A 14,698-nucleotide genomic window follows, 5' to 3' on the forward strand; every position below is an offset into this window, starting at 1 on the left:
TCACATGGCCAAGGAAACTCACTTCCTTCAACCAGAACTCACATTTAGATAACTTTGCATATAATTTCTTTTCTCTTAACACCTGCAGAACAATTCTCAGATGTCCTGCATGCTCTTCTTCCGTCTTAGAATATATCAATATATCATCTATGAACACCACAACAAAATTATCAAGGTACGGATGAAATATACGATTCATATATTCCATAAACACACCTGGAGCATTAGACACACCGAACGGCATCACCGTGTATTCATAATGACCATACCTCGTACGGAAAGCAGTCTTCGCAATATCCCCTGACTTTACTCGGATCTGATGATAACCCGACCGCAAATCAATCTTACTGAAAACATGAGCTCCAACCAACTGGTCCATCAAATCATCAATCCTCGGCAATGGATACCGATTCTTGATAGTCACCTTATTCAACTGCCGATAATCGACACACAACCTCATCGTACCTTCTTTCTTCTTCACTAACAATACTGGTGCACCCCAAGGAGAAACACTTGGACGCACAAACTTCTTCTCCAGCAATTCCTCAAGTTGCTTCTTCAGTTCAACTAATTCAGTTGCCGACATTCTATAAGGAGACATCGATACTGGACTCGTACCTGGTACTAAGTCAATGGCAAATTCGACTTCACGTTCTGGAGGTAAATCACTTACATCCTCCGGAAACACATCCTGAAATTCACAGACAACAGGCAAATCTACACTCACTACTTTCTTATCCGCTTGCAGAGACGCAAATAAAGCGAATACCTGAGCTTCATCTTTCACAAATTCCCCCACCTGCCTAGCAGATAGAAATCTTGCCTCATCATTCTCACTAACTTCAGAAAACCGCACCGTCTTACTATAGCAGTTGATAAACACGCCATAGAATTCTAGCCAATTCATTCCCAGAATAATGTCAATTTGGTGCAAGGGTAAGCACACCAAATCAACCACGAACTCTCTCTAAGATCGTCAAATGACAACCTCGACAGACAACAGAAGTCTTCACAGAACCATTAGCAGGAGTATCTATCACCATACTTCCGCCTAGGGACGACATAATTACACCAATCCTGGTCGCACACTCATACGAAATGAACGAATGAGTAGCACCAGTGTCAACAATAGCAAGCAATTCAACATTATTAATCAAGCAAGTACCTTTAATCAGATTATCTTCTTTAGGAGCTTCAGCCCCACTCAGAGCAAACACCCTACCAGTAGTATGAGCTGCAGTAGCCGCCTTCTTCGGTTTCGAGCACTGCGAACTGATATGGCCTTTCTCGCCACAATTAAAACACGTCGGACCAGCATCCTTACATTCAGTAACTCTATGACCAGCCTGACCGCATCGGAAACATCTCAGCACTCTCTTGGTACAGCTATCAGCACGGTGGCCTGGCTCGCCACACTTGAAACATTTACCAGCTATGGAAGATCCTCCCCCACTTGGCTTCTTCTCATCTACCACTTTCTGCTTACCTTTACCATTCGGAGATGCATAAGGACTACCACGATCCTTATTCTTCTTCTCACTAAGACTCTTGAAATGAGCAGTCCTAGCCTTGCTATCTTCATCAAATATCCTGCACTTATTAACCAGTGTAGGAAACCTACGAATCTCCTGGTAACCAATGCCTTGTTTGATCTCGGGACGCAACCCGTTCTCAAACTTGACACACTTGGATCCCTCAGCACCGGCATCATTATAATGAGGACAATACTGCACCAGCTCCTCAAACTTCGAAGCGTAATCAGCAACAGACATGTTACCCTGTTTCAGTTCTAGAAATTCCATCTCCTTCTTACACTAATCGACCAACAGGGAAAACATCACATTATGACTCGACTGGACTGACCATGCTCTGATACCACTAATGTAACACCCTTCTACCCAAACGACACATTTATATATATTATCAGAGTACAACATGTAGAAGAGTTTACATTTCATACAACATATCATTTCTCGCATCACAACATAAAACCTATTATTTATTTGATTTAAAACTTCGCAGCGGACAACAACATAAATATTATAATAATGTGTCAACATGATCTCAACAAAACATCCCAACAATTATTCATCATAAACAACGTAAATAAAAATAATTTGGCTATCGAATCCCATAATCCCCGGTGTCACATGACCAGAGCATTTGACTCGACTCTGTAGAATAATTCTACACTTATTCTTCGAACCTCACAAAAGCTACTCCTCTTTATCTGCACATTGCTCATCATAGATGAACATAAACACATGCAGAAGGGGTGAGAATTACATTATTAAATAATAATATAACGACAGAAATATAAACATAAATATATATTTCACATATGCCAACACAACTCATCATCATCATCAAAATCAACAAACTCATGAACATCAACAAAACAACACATCAAATGCAATGCACAAACCCATGCATGACTCAACACGACTCGGTATACCCATTTTGTGACCACTACAGGATCACCACTCCCAGATTCACCACCATAGAATCCGAGTTCCCCGCAAGGAACCAAGCCTCTCAACAAGCCCGGAGTCAACAACATCATTGGAACTCAGTCCGTTCATCACTAGGCATCGGCCTTTCATGAATGCATGCACATCAAACATGCCTCATAATCAACATAGCAACAACAACATCATATAGTCATGTTATCATCATCATTAATAGCATGACATACAACTCAACACAACAACAACAACAATTATAACTAAACACGTAACTCCAACATCTCATCATCATAAACAATTCATACACAGTCATACAATCGCCATTAATTGTTTATAATACAACTACAGCGACTTACTAAGAGTCTCGCAACTCAACGTACTCCAAACCCACCAACATTAGCTTCTGCATTTCTCCAGTTCGCGCCGCCAACATAGGGACGCGCCGCGAACTCCCCAATACACCACAGTTCGCGCCGCGAACGAAGGATCGCGTCGCGAATAACTTATTTCGCTTCAGTGCGCGCCGCGAAGCAGGGTTCGCGTCGCGAACAACGAATTACAGAACTCCTTCTGAATCCTGCCCAGTTCGCGCCGCGAACTGGGCTTCGCGCCGCGAATCGCGCGCGAACAGAACCCTCGGCTGCAGAATCCGACGCAGCTTTGCTTCTCTACTCGCCCTAACCCGTACCCCACAGCTAATAACCCAAAATCAACATTTAACAGACATATATACACAACATACTTCGATTCCATTGCATATAACACAACAAAACTCACAGATCGGGGAGTTTTCCATCAAAACCCCAACTTTCCCAATCTCCCTAAAATCCCCAAAATTCATCAACAATCCCACAGATATTCATGAAATTGCTCGCATATTATCATTTAATAAGGTTCAGACCCCTTACCTCTTTGGATTGAAGGAAGCTCCGAGCAATCTTTGGCCTTTTCCTCTTCCTTCTCTTTCTCTTCAGCGTTTCCCTTTTTCCACTTTCACGATGCTTCTGCTCTTTCACGTGAAACTCCTCTGTTCCAAAAATGAGACTATTTCTCTTATTTCCAACTTATATATTTTTCCCAATAATTATTATTCCAAATAATAATAATAATAATCCCATAATATTTCCAATTAATTAATTAAATTAATAAATATTACATTAATTTAAATTAAATAATTAGCCTTATTTTATCGGGGTGTTACAGAAGCGGTATCTAAGTGGGAAGCTCCTAAGTCTGTTGCTGAGATTCGAAGTTTTCTTGGTTTGGCTGGTTATTATAGGAAGTTCATTGAGGGATTTTCTAAGTTGGCATTACCGTTGACGATGTTGACCAGAAAGGGGCAAGCGTTTGTTTGGGACTCAAGATGTGAAGAAGGTTTCCAAGAGTTAAAGAGAAGGTTAACTACTGCTCCTATTCTGATATTACCGAGTTCGTCGGAACTATTCGAGGTTTATTGTGATGCTTCATTGTTGGGTTTAGGTGGTGTGTTGATGCAGAATAAGCAGGTTATAGCTTATGCTTCGAGACAACTGAGAGTTCATGAGAGGAACTATCCGACGCATGATTTAGAGTTGGCAGCTGTGGTGTTTGTTCTGAAGTTGTGGAGGCACTATTTGTATGGGTCAAGATTTGAGGTTTTCAGTGACCATAAGAGTTTAAAGTATTTGTTTGATCAGAAAGAGCTAAATATGAGACAGAGGAGATGGTTAGAATTTCTGAAGGATTATGATTTTGGTTTGAATTACCATCCGGGTAAAGCAAATGTAGTGGCTGATGCATTGAGTCGGAAATCATTGCATATGTCTATGCTAATGGTTAAAGAGTTGGACTTAATTGAACAGTTTAGAGATTTGAGTTTGGTGTGTGAGAGTACTCACAATAGTGTTAAATTGGGAATGTTGAAGTTAACGAGTAATATTTTGGATGAGATCAGGGAGGGTCAGAAATCCGACATGCTTTTGGTTGATAAGTTGACTTTAGTGAATCAAGGTCAAGGTGGTGAATTCAGAGTTGATGAGAATGGTGTTTTGAGATTTGGTAGTCGGGTGTGTATTCCGGATGTTACTGAACTTAAGAAGAGCATTCTTGAGGAAGGACATCGTAGTGGTTTGAGTATTCATCCTGGAGCTACGAAGATGTATCATGATTTGAAAAAGTTATTTTGGTGGCCGGGAATGAAGAGAGAAATTGCAAGTTTTGTGTATTCCTGTTTGACTTGTCAGAAGTCGAAGATTGAGCATCAGAAGCCGTCTGGGCTAATGCAACCGTTGGCTATTCCAGAGTGGAAGTGGGATAGTATCAGTATGGATTTTGTTTCTGGTTTGCCGAGGACAAATAAGAATTTTGAAGCTATTTGGGTGATTGTGGATAGATTGACGAAGTCGGCTCATTTCATTCCGATCAGAATGGATTATCCGTTAGAGAGATTAGCTGAGTTGTATATTGAGAAGATTGTAAGTTTGCATGGTATTCCGTCGAGTATTGTTTCAGACAGAGATCCTAGATTTACATCGAAGTTCTGGGAAGGTTTGCAGAGGGCGTTGGGAACTAAGCTGAGATTGAGTTCTGCATATCATCCGCAGACTGATGGTCAGACTGAGAGGACGATTCAGTCACTAGAGGATCTTTTGAGAGCTTGTGTTTTGGAGAAAGGAGGTGCTTGGGATTGTTATTTATCTTTGATTGAGTTTACCTACAACAATAGTTTTCATTCGAGCATTGGTATGGCACCGTTTGAAGCTTTGTATGGTAGGAGATGTCGGACACCTTTATGTTGGTATGAGTCCGGTGAGAGTGTTGTAGTTGGACCAGAGATTGTTCAACAAACTACGGAAAAGATTAAGATGATTCAGGAGAAGATGAGAATTGCTCAGAGTCGTCAGAAGAGTTATCATGATAAGAGGAGGAAGTCACTCGAGTTCCAAGAGGGGGATCATGTGTTTCTTCGTGTTACTCCGATAACTGGTGTTAGTCGAGCTTTGAAGTCGAAGAAGTTGACACCTCGTTTTATTGGTCCTTATCAGATTTTGGAGAGGATAGGAGAGGTAGCCTATCGTATCGCTTTACCGCCGTCGCTTGCGAATTTGCATGAGGTTTTTCATGTGTCTCAGTTGAGGAGGTACATTCATGATCCGTCGCATGTAGTCCAAATAGATGATGTACAGGTGAGAGATAACCTGACTGTGGAAACATCACCTATGAGGATCGAGGATCGAGAGTTGAAGCAGTTGCGGGGTAAAGAGATTGCCTTGGTGAAGGTAGCTTGGGGAGGACCAGCAGGTGGCAACGCGACTTGGGAACTGGAGAGTAAGATGAAGGAGTCTTATCCAGAGTTGTTCGCTTGAGGTATGTTTTCGAGGACGAAAACTCTTTTAGTGGGGGAGAGTTGTAACACCCCAATAAAATAAAATAATTATTTAAATTGAATTAATAGTATATTATTAATTTAATTAAATAATTAGATTATTATTATTGGATTATTTTAATTATTTTGGAATAATAATTATTATTGGAAAATATATAAGTGTGAAATGAGGAAAGAGAATCCCATTTGGTAAAGAAGTGTTTTCACGTGAAAACAGAGAAACTGCAGAGAAGAGGAAAAGGGAAGAGGCAGAGCAAGAGGAAGAAAGTTGGAGAAGAGGAAGAGCTTGAACTCAAAAAATTGCCGGATTATCTCAGGTAAGGGGGGTTTATCGTCGATTAATGGGTATTATGGGATAATATGTAATGGGTAGTGATAAGCCGTTGATTTAACCCTAATTGGGATTGTATATGCTGAAATTGATGTGGAATAAACTGTGTTAAAACTGTAAATTGAATCGATAGTTGTGTGAGTCGTAAATGTTAGACGATGGCACGGATCCCAATTAAAAACTTGAATCGGCACTACCAATTTAGAGACAAATTGGGTTTTAGATGCGGGAGCAGCCGGAAAACCGGATAGGCGTTAAGCTAACGGAACTTTGGAATAACTCAGAAAATCTGAGTCTGCGCGCGAACGGTCGACCATAGAGTCGGCGTGCGCTGACCCGTGGGGCATGCGCCGACTGCATGCGTCGACGCAAGGCATTTTGCGCCGACCCGTGACTTAAGCGTCGACCCTATGCGTCGACGCAAGGAGTTTTGCGCTGACTCCCTCCAGTTGAGCCGAGCCTTTGCGCCGACCAGCGAGTTTTGAGCTGACCCCTATGGTCGACGAAAAGCCTTCATTCTTTGTTCATGGACGTGCATAATGGTTTTGTCATCATCGAAACTTGATATCGTATGTTGCAGAGTGGAAAAATGGATATGTTAATGTTGTGTACATAATTGAGAGCTGGCCTATGTTGGCATGTGATGTAATAGAGATTATATCCCGCTGTTGTGAGCCGTATAGGTATTAGTAGAGAGTGCTAATACGGTGTTTAATTGACTTACATGATAATGATGTGTTGATTGATGTATGATGGCATGCCTAATGATGTGAATGTATATATATTGCATGTGTTGTGAATGGACTGCTGTATGGCTTAGAGTGTGAGCTTATGTCCGTTGTGAATTGTTGTTGATGCTGCATTGCTAGATGATTAGCGTGTATAGCATAGCCTTTGGGGCTGTAGCTAATTCCCATGGTGAGGAATTAGTGAGTGAATCATTGTGGATTTGTTGTTGATGTTTGCATGCTAGATGATTAGTGTGCATAGTCTAGCCTTTGGGGCTGTAGCTAATTCCCATGGTGAGGAATTAGTGAGTGAGTCATTAGATCTCAAATGAGTGGGACTAGTGAGCTTAGTAGCCGTATCTGGGTTTGATCGGTGAGCTTGAGCTATATGTTCAAGAATAGTCGGTACCGCATGTGTGGAGTCTCATTGCATAAATATCCGTATGGCGTATAATATGAATGGATGTATTCCAATATTATACGTGTGTTCGTGTTGTTGTTAAATATGATTTGAGATTATACTTGTGTTTTGTGTTGGTGTTGAGCATGATGTTAAGTTGATGTACTGATACTGAATGTATGTTGCAGTTAGGGTGATTGGTGTGTTGAATTACTTAACATGACATAATATTTTATAATGCCTATTTATCGATTGAGGAACTCACCCTTACAACTATTTTTTTCAGGTAACGAGAAATGAGTTGAGTAGAAGTGAATGCTTGGAGTCTAGTGTAGTCTCCTTAGTGGGTCGTGCTCTGATAGATGTAACATCGGGATGGGACGTTTTATGTCGTTGAATAATTTACATGTGAATGTTACATGTTTTACATAATTTGATGGATTGGAATTTTATCCGCTGCGATTTATGCAATTGTTTGATTGATTAAATAAAGAGCATGACAGTTATTTTGAGATATGGTGTGAATGTTTTGTGTGACACCCTTTGGTGCATAATTACTCTGATTGTTATATGTTAATAATTTAATTAAATATTTGGGGTATTTAGAAGGGTGTTACACCAGTCATGCTAACTAAAACCTGTAGTGCTATTTTGCAGGGCCTAAAAATTCTGATGAAGAAAAAAGATAGAGGTGCAGTAACTATTCCTTGTAGCATTGGAGATAGAACCTTCAAAAAGGCACTGATCAATTTGGGAGCAAGTGTGAGTCTAATGCCCCTCTCAATTTACAAAAAACTTGAGTTAGGGGAGGTGCAGGATACTCGCATGACACTGCAATTTGCGGATCATTCTATGAAGAGACCCTATGGTATAGCAACAGATGTTCTGGTAAAGATTGATAAATTTGTATTCCCGGTGGATATTGTGATACTCGAGATGCCGGAAGATGAGGAGATTCCTCTCATACTGGGAAGACCTTTCCTGGAAACCGGAAGATGCATGATAGATATTGAGGAAGGAACCATGACCCTCAAAGTTTATGATGAAAAGCTCAAAATTGATGTGAGGGATACTATGAAATTCAAGGAAGACGAAGGGGCAAGTAAAAGTATTGAAGTGTTAGATACAGTTTTTGCTCAATCTATGCAGATTACAACACCCAGGCTTCCTTTGGAAAGAGTTTTGACTTTATCTATTGTTGAGGATACTGAAGGAGTTGATGAGAAAGAATCCGAAGTGGTAGCAATGTTAAAAGAACAACCGCCTTGGGTTCATTCCCGACCGCAACGGTGGGAGGAGCTTCGACCTGAAACATCTTCAGAATCAAAATAGGTTATCAAAAAAGGGATCGAGTTGAAACAATTACTAGAACATCTTAAATATGTTTTTCTTGACGATGAGGAAAAATGTCCAGCAATCATCAATTCAGGTTTGAGAGAGACCCAAGAAGGAGAGCTAATCAAAGTCCTAAAGAAATACAAGGGTGCTATTGGGTGGGCGATGGACGATTTGAAAGGAATCAGCCCGACAATGTGTATGCACAAGATTTTGATGGAGGATGATCAGAAATCGGTCGTCCAACCTCAAAGAAGATTGAATCCTGCTATGAAAGAAGTTATTCGCAAGGAGGTTGTGAAACTTTTAGATGCGGGGTTAATTTACCCAATATCTGACAGTTCGTGGGTGAGCCCAGTTCATGTGGTACCAAAGAAGGGAGGAACAACTGTGATAAAAAATGAGAAGAATGAGTTGATCCCCACCCGTACTGTTACAGGATGGAGAGTTTGCATAGACTATAGAAGACTAAATACTGCTACAAGGAAGGATCATTTTCCTTTACCTTTTATCGATCAGATGTTGGAAAGATTGGCAGGTCATGATTTCTACTGTTTTCTGGATGGGTACTCAGGGTACAACCAAATTGCGGTGGCACCTGAGGATCAAGAAAAAACAGCATTCACATGCCCATACGGAATCTTTGCTTATAGAAGAATGCCATTTGGTTTATGCAACGCACCCGCAACATTTCAGAGGTGTATGACATCCATATTTTCCGATATGCTTGAAAAGCACATGGAAGTGTTTATGGATGATTTTTCGGTATTTGGATCTTCTTTTGAAAATTGTTTGTATAATCTGTCACTTGTGCTGGAAAGGTGTCAACAAACCAATCTAATTCTGAATTGGGAAAAGTGTCACTTCATGGTGAGAGAAGGGATAGTACTAGGTCATAAAATTTCCCATCAGGGGATAGAAGTTGACAAGACAAAAGTGGAAGTGATCGCCAATCTACCTCACCCTGTGAACGAGAAAGGTATACGGAGTTTCTTAGGACATGCAGGATTCTATCGTAGGTTCATCAAAGATTTCTCCAAGATCGTAAAACCATTGACTAGCCTGCTTGTAAAGGATACTCCGTTTCTGTTTGACAAAAAGTGCAACGAAGCCTTCGAGACTCTGAAAAATAAATTGGTGTCTGCTCCTATCGTGATCTCGCCTGACTAGTCTCTACCCTTTGAGGATAATGTGTGATGCGAGCGATATAGTAGTAGGGGCAGTCTTGGGGCAAAGAAAAGAAAAACGCCTTCACGTCATCTACTATGCTAGCCATGTGTTGAATCCAACCCAGATGAATTATGCAACCACAGAGAAGGAGTTACTGGCGGTGGTTTATGCCTTTGACAAATATCGGCAATACTTGTTGGGAACAAAGGTAATTGTTTATACTGACCATGCTGCATTGAAATATCTTTTTTCTAAACAGGACTCGAAGCCAAGGCTGCTCAGATGGATCTTGCTGTTGCAAGAATTTGACCTTGAAATTCGAGACAAAAAGGGGTGTGAAAACACCGTTGCTGACCATCTGTCCCGAATGTCTCCGATTGAAGAGACGGAAGAAGAACATCCCATAAAGGACGAGTTTATAGATGAAAGAATCCTCGCGGTGGTGGGTGTTCCTTGGTTTGCAGACTATGCAAACTACCTGGTAGGTGGTATAATTCCTGATGACTTTGATTATAACAAAAAGAAAAAGTTTCTTCATGATTGCAGGTTTTATTTGTGGGACGAACCATTCTTGTATAAGAAAGGGGTAGGCGAACTAATTCGCCGATGTGTCCCTGAGGAAGAACAAAATGAAGTCTTAAAGGCTTGTCATGACTCCGATTATGGGGGACACTTTAGTGGAGACAGGACAGCCGCAAAAGTCCTCCAATCCGGGTTGTACTGGCTTACGTTGTTTAAGGATGCCCAAGTCGTGGTGAAGGAATGTGACAGATGCCAACGGACAGGAAATATCTCTAGAAAGAATCAGATGCCTCAAAAGGGCATGCTTGAAGTGGAATTATTTGATGTTTGGGGAATAGACTTTATGGGACCATTTCCACCCTCATTTGGAAAAAAATATATTCTGGTGGCTGTGGACTACGTCTCCAAATGGGTGGAAGCCGTAGCTCTCCCCTCTAATGACGCTAGAGCAGTGGTAAGCTTCCTTAAACAAAATATCTTCCCCAGGTTTGGTGTGCCTCGAGCACTTATCAGTGATGAAGGAACACATTTCTTGAATAAGCTCATGGAGAACTTATTAAAGAAATATAATGTGAAGCACAAGATTGCCACACCATATCATCCCCAAACGAGTGGGCAAGTCGAAGTGTCTAATCGGCAAATTAAAAAGATCTTGGAAAAAACAATCAGTGCTTCACGGAAAGATTGGGCAATCAAATTGGATGACGCGCTATGGGCGTACCAAACCGCTTTCAAAACACCAATTGGCATGTCTCCGTATCAGCTGATTTATGGTAAGGCTTGTCATCTTCCTTTGGAATTGGAGCACAAAGCCTTTTGGGCGTCCAAGTTCTTAAATTGTGATCTTGCAAAAGCCGGTGAATCCCGAATTCTTCAACTTCACGAGTTAGAAGAATTTTGTAATCAGACATATGAGAATGCAAAGATGTATAAGGAGCAAACACGGAAGTGGCATGATCAGAGAATCATCAGGAAAGATTTATGGGAAGGACAATTAGTATTGTTGTTCAATTCGCGGCTCAAGTTGTTTCCTGGGAAATTAAAGTCCAGATGGTCCGGGCCATTTGTCGTGCATAAAGTTTTTCCACACGGAGCAATAAAGATTAAGAACCAAGACAATGGAGATATATTCAAGGTGAATGGCCAGCGGCTGAAGCCATATTATAGAGGCCAACAACCGGGTTTGATTGACCATATGCGCCTCGCCTAATGAGGTGGGCAACCGTCGAGCCATGCGACGTTAAACGAAGCGCTTCGTGGGAGGCAACCCACGTGTTCGATTGCTAACTTATTTTGTTTTTTTTCGTTTCTTTTCTGTATGGGTGTGAAATGTTGTTGCAGGTAAGGAGAAAGGATACCATGATCATAATCACGTCGCAGTGACAGGATGCCAGACCAAAGAAGCATTTCTGAATTCAGAAAATGTGAAAAACAGGGGCATCCACACGGCCACCCGTGTGCTGACACACGGCCGTGTTAATTAAAACAGAAAATTAACACGGGCGCCCGTGTGCTGACACACGGTCGTGTTAATTAAAACAGTGAGTTAACACAGGCACCCGTGTGCTGACACACGGCCGTGTTAATTAAAATAGAAAATTAACACGGGTGCCCGTGTGCAGGAACACGGCCGTGTTGTTTGTAACGGGTAAAATTTTCAATTTTTTTTTATTTTGGGTATTTTAAGTAATGGGGCCCACTTGCTACTATCTCTATTCCTCACCACTCATTATCACTTTTTCTGATTTTGGAAACCTCTTTCTCCCACTTCCTCCATTGTTAACCTAACCTCCATCAAGCTAAGCTTCAATTTTCTCCTAACTCCACTCACTTTCACATCCACTCACCTTCACAAAAAGTGTTCCCCTCGCCGTCCTCTACACAGTGACGGTTGCAGTTTTCACTAACCTTTTCGTTGGATTTTGAGAAATTTTTGTCAGGTACATTATGCCTCCAAAGCGTGCAAGCAAGGAGAAGGAGGTAGCCACGTCTTCTCGACCAAAGCAACGGGTTAGACGCTCTACAAACAATCATGGCATTTTGTTTGACCAACCGGAGCATCAAGAAAGGTATGTCATTCTAGCCAAACGTAAGCTTATTCCGACCAGATATATGTGTGATGCCACCCTGGATGAGGTAGGTTTGAAAGAAGAGGTGCACCGCATGTTCCACAACATTGGTATGTTGGAATACATGCAATTTGAGGCACCGACCTTCGCTCGGATAACCCTTGAATTTTTTAGTACGGTTGAGTTCAAGATGCGGAGAAGGTGGACAGGGTCGGAGTTGGAGTTTTATGGGCAAATTAATTTCCGCCTGTTTGATGAAGATCATGAGTTATCGGTTGCGGAACTGGGGAGTATTCTAAAACTCCCGGTATCTGGACCCGGATCCCCTCCGGACACTTTTTCTGCTGTTGATTTCTGGCAAGCTATTACAGGTAAAACTGGGTATAACCCCAGCTCGGGAAAGGCTTCTGGAATTCACAACCCGTGCTTTAGGTATGCACAAAAAGGCTTAGCATACACCCTGTTCGGACGGGGTGATAGTACTGGGGTTGCGGCAAAGAGAGAATTATATTTTCTGTATTGCATGGCTCACAATGAGCGAATCAATGCAGCGGCTTTCGCCGCCAATCATCTGAAACAGGTTGGCCATGCAACTACTGGGGATATTTATGTAGGTGGTATGATCACGCAGATTGCGGGCCACTTCGGGTATGATCAACTGCTGATGGAAGAGACTGCAGTAATGGGCAAGAATAGGATTGACATGCACACGCTAGTCAATCAACAAATGATTGTCATCAGGCCGACTCATTACGCTCTGATGATTCACAATGTGGAAGTGCTCGCACTACCGGCACCTGGGTCCATTAGCATTGCCAATGCTGCTAATTGGTTGTACACAGGTTCAGCCCAAGCGGGAAGGGAAGATACACAGTTTGACCATGACCTTTCAGGTGAGGACATGGAAGAAGACGAGAGGCAAGCTACTCACGGTATGCCACCCCCACATGATTCGAGCCTACCGGGTGAAGGCTCCTCTTTTATGTCTCAGGATCAGTGGGGTTGGATCCAGACGGAGATGGGAACTCTCCGCACCGAGCAGACCAGGCAAGGTGCGAAACTTGATAGACAGAGTGTGGAACTGTTCCGACAAGGGACAGTCATGGATGATATGCAGGCCATGATGCAACGTCTGATGTTGCATTTCCCGCACGATCCTCCGCCTCCTCCTCAACAGTGAGCACTGTAAGTCCCCTTCGTGTTTGAATTTAAACATTGAGGTCAATGTTTAGTTCAAGTGTGGGGGGGGTTTTCTCCTTTCATGTTTTATTTTCTTTCAATTTGTTTTGTTTTTGTTATGTTATCATTATATTAGTAGGATTGTTTGTTTTGTTTGTTTTCTGTTCTTTTGGACCTACTGTGTGTACAGGGTGATGAGAAACGGTTGGACGAGCCCGGGATCAATGGTAGTGGATGAATGACACTCCTCAAACTTAGGCTGATAAGGCATCCCGGAAGTTGATGCAACCTTGAGAAAAGAAGTCAGACTCATTTTGGGGACACCAGACCAAGAAAGCGGTATGGAAAGACCAAGTCAGGAAAGAACCACATAACACGAAGAGATTTCAGAGCCTGCAAGCTAACCAACATGGTGAGATCACAAAAAGCCAAACACGAAATATCAACATGAGAGTTCAGCCAGGTATGACTTTATCACTCTGATTTTGCGTATGTCCTGTTGACACGTCACAGCATGACAACACACACTGAGGCAAGTTGTTTGTTTAGCCAGGGCCTTTTTAGCCATCCCTATATGTATGCTTCCCTTCGTAAACCCCGTTGAGCCTTGGCCATTTTATTCATTGTAAACCCCATGTTAACGTTTAAGCATTATTCATCATGAACCCCCTGTTAACTTTTAATCATCCATTCCCTTTTGTGTCATAACTCGGTATGATTGTGTGAATTGTAAGATGTGCAATAAAGCTAAGTTTGGGGTGGAAATCTTGAAAGAGAAGGCAAGTGCATAAGATGAGATCATACAAAAAGAAAATAGTATGTAGTTTCTTTAAAAGAAAAAAAAAAGGAAAAAAGAAAAAAAAGAAAAGAAAAACAAAAGAGAAAAATGCACTTGCCGAGACCTTAGATTCTAACAGATATAAAATGCTCGGAAAATTTGAGTAGAAAAAGAATCAAAAGAGTGAAATTAACCCCCAGAGTATATGTGATGCACAGGAAAAAAAAGAGAAAGAAAAATCACACAACATGACTACCGAGTTCAAAACCATTTGTTATCCAATTTTTTTGTTTATCCCACCGTACCCAAGCCCCGTTACAACCTAAAAAGACCTCAAAAAGTGTGTGGAATCTGCTG

The sequence above is a fragment of the Lathyrus oleraceus genome, chromosome 5, assembly GCF_024323335.1.
Source record: "Lathyrus oleraceus cultivar Zhongwan6 chromosome 5, CAAS_Psat_ZW6_1.0, whole genome shotgun sequence".
NCBI classification, from domain to species: domain Eukaryota; kingdom Viridiplantae; phylum Streptophyta; class Magnoliopsida; order Fabales; family Fabaceae; genus Lathyrus; species Lathyrus oleraceus.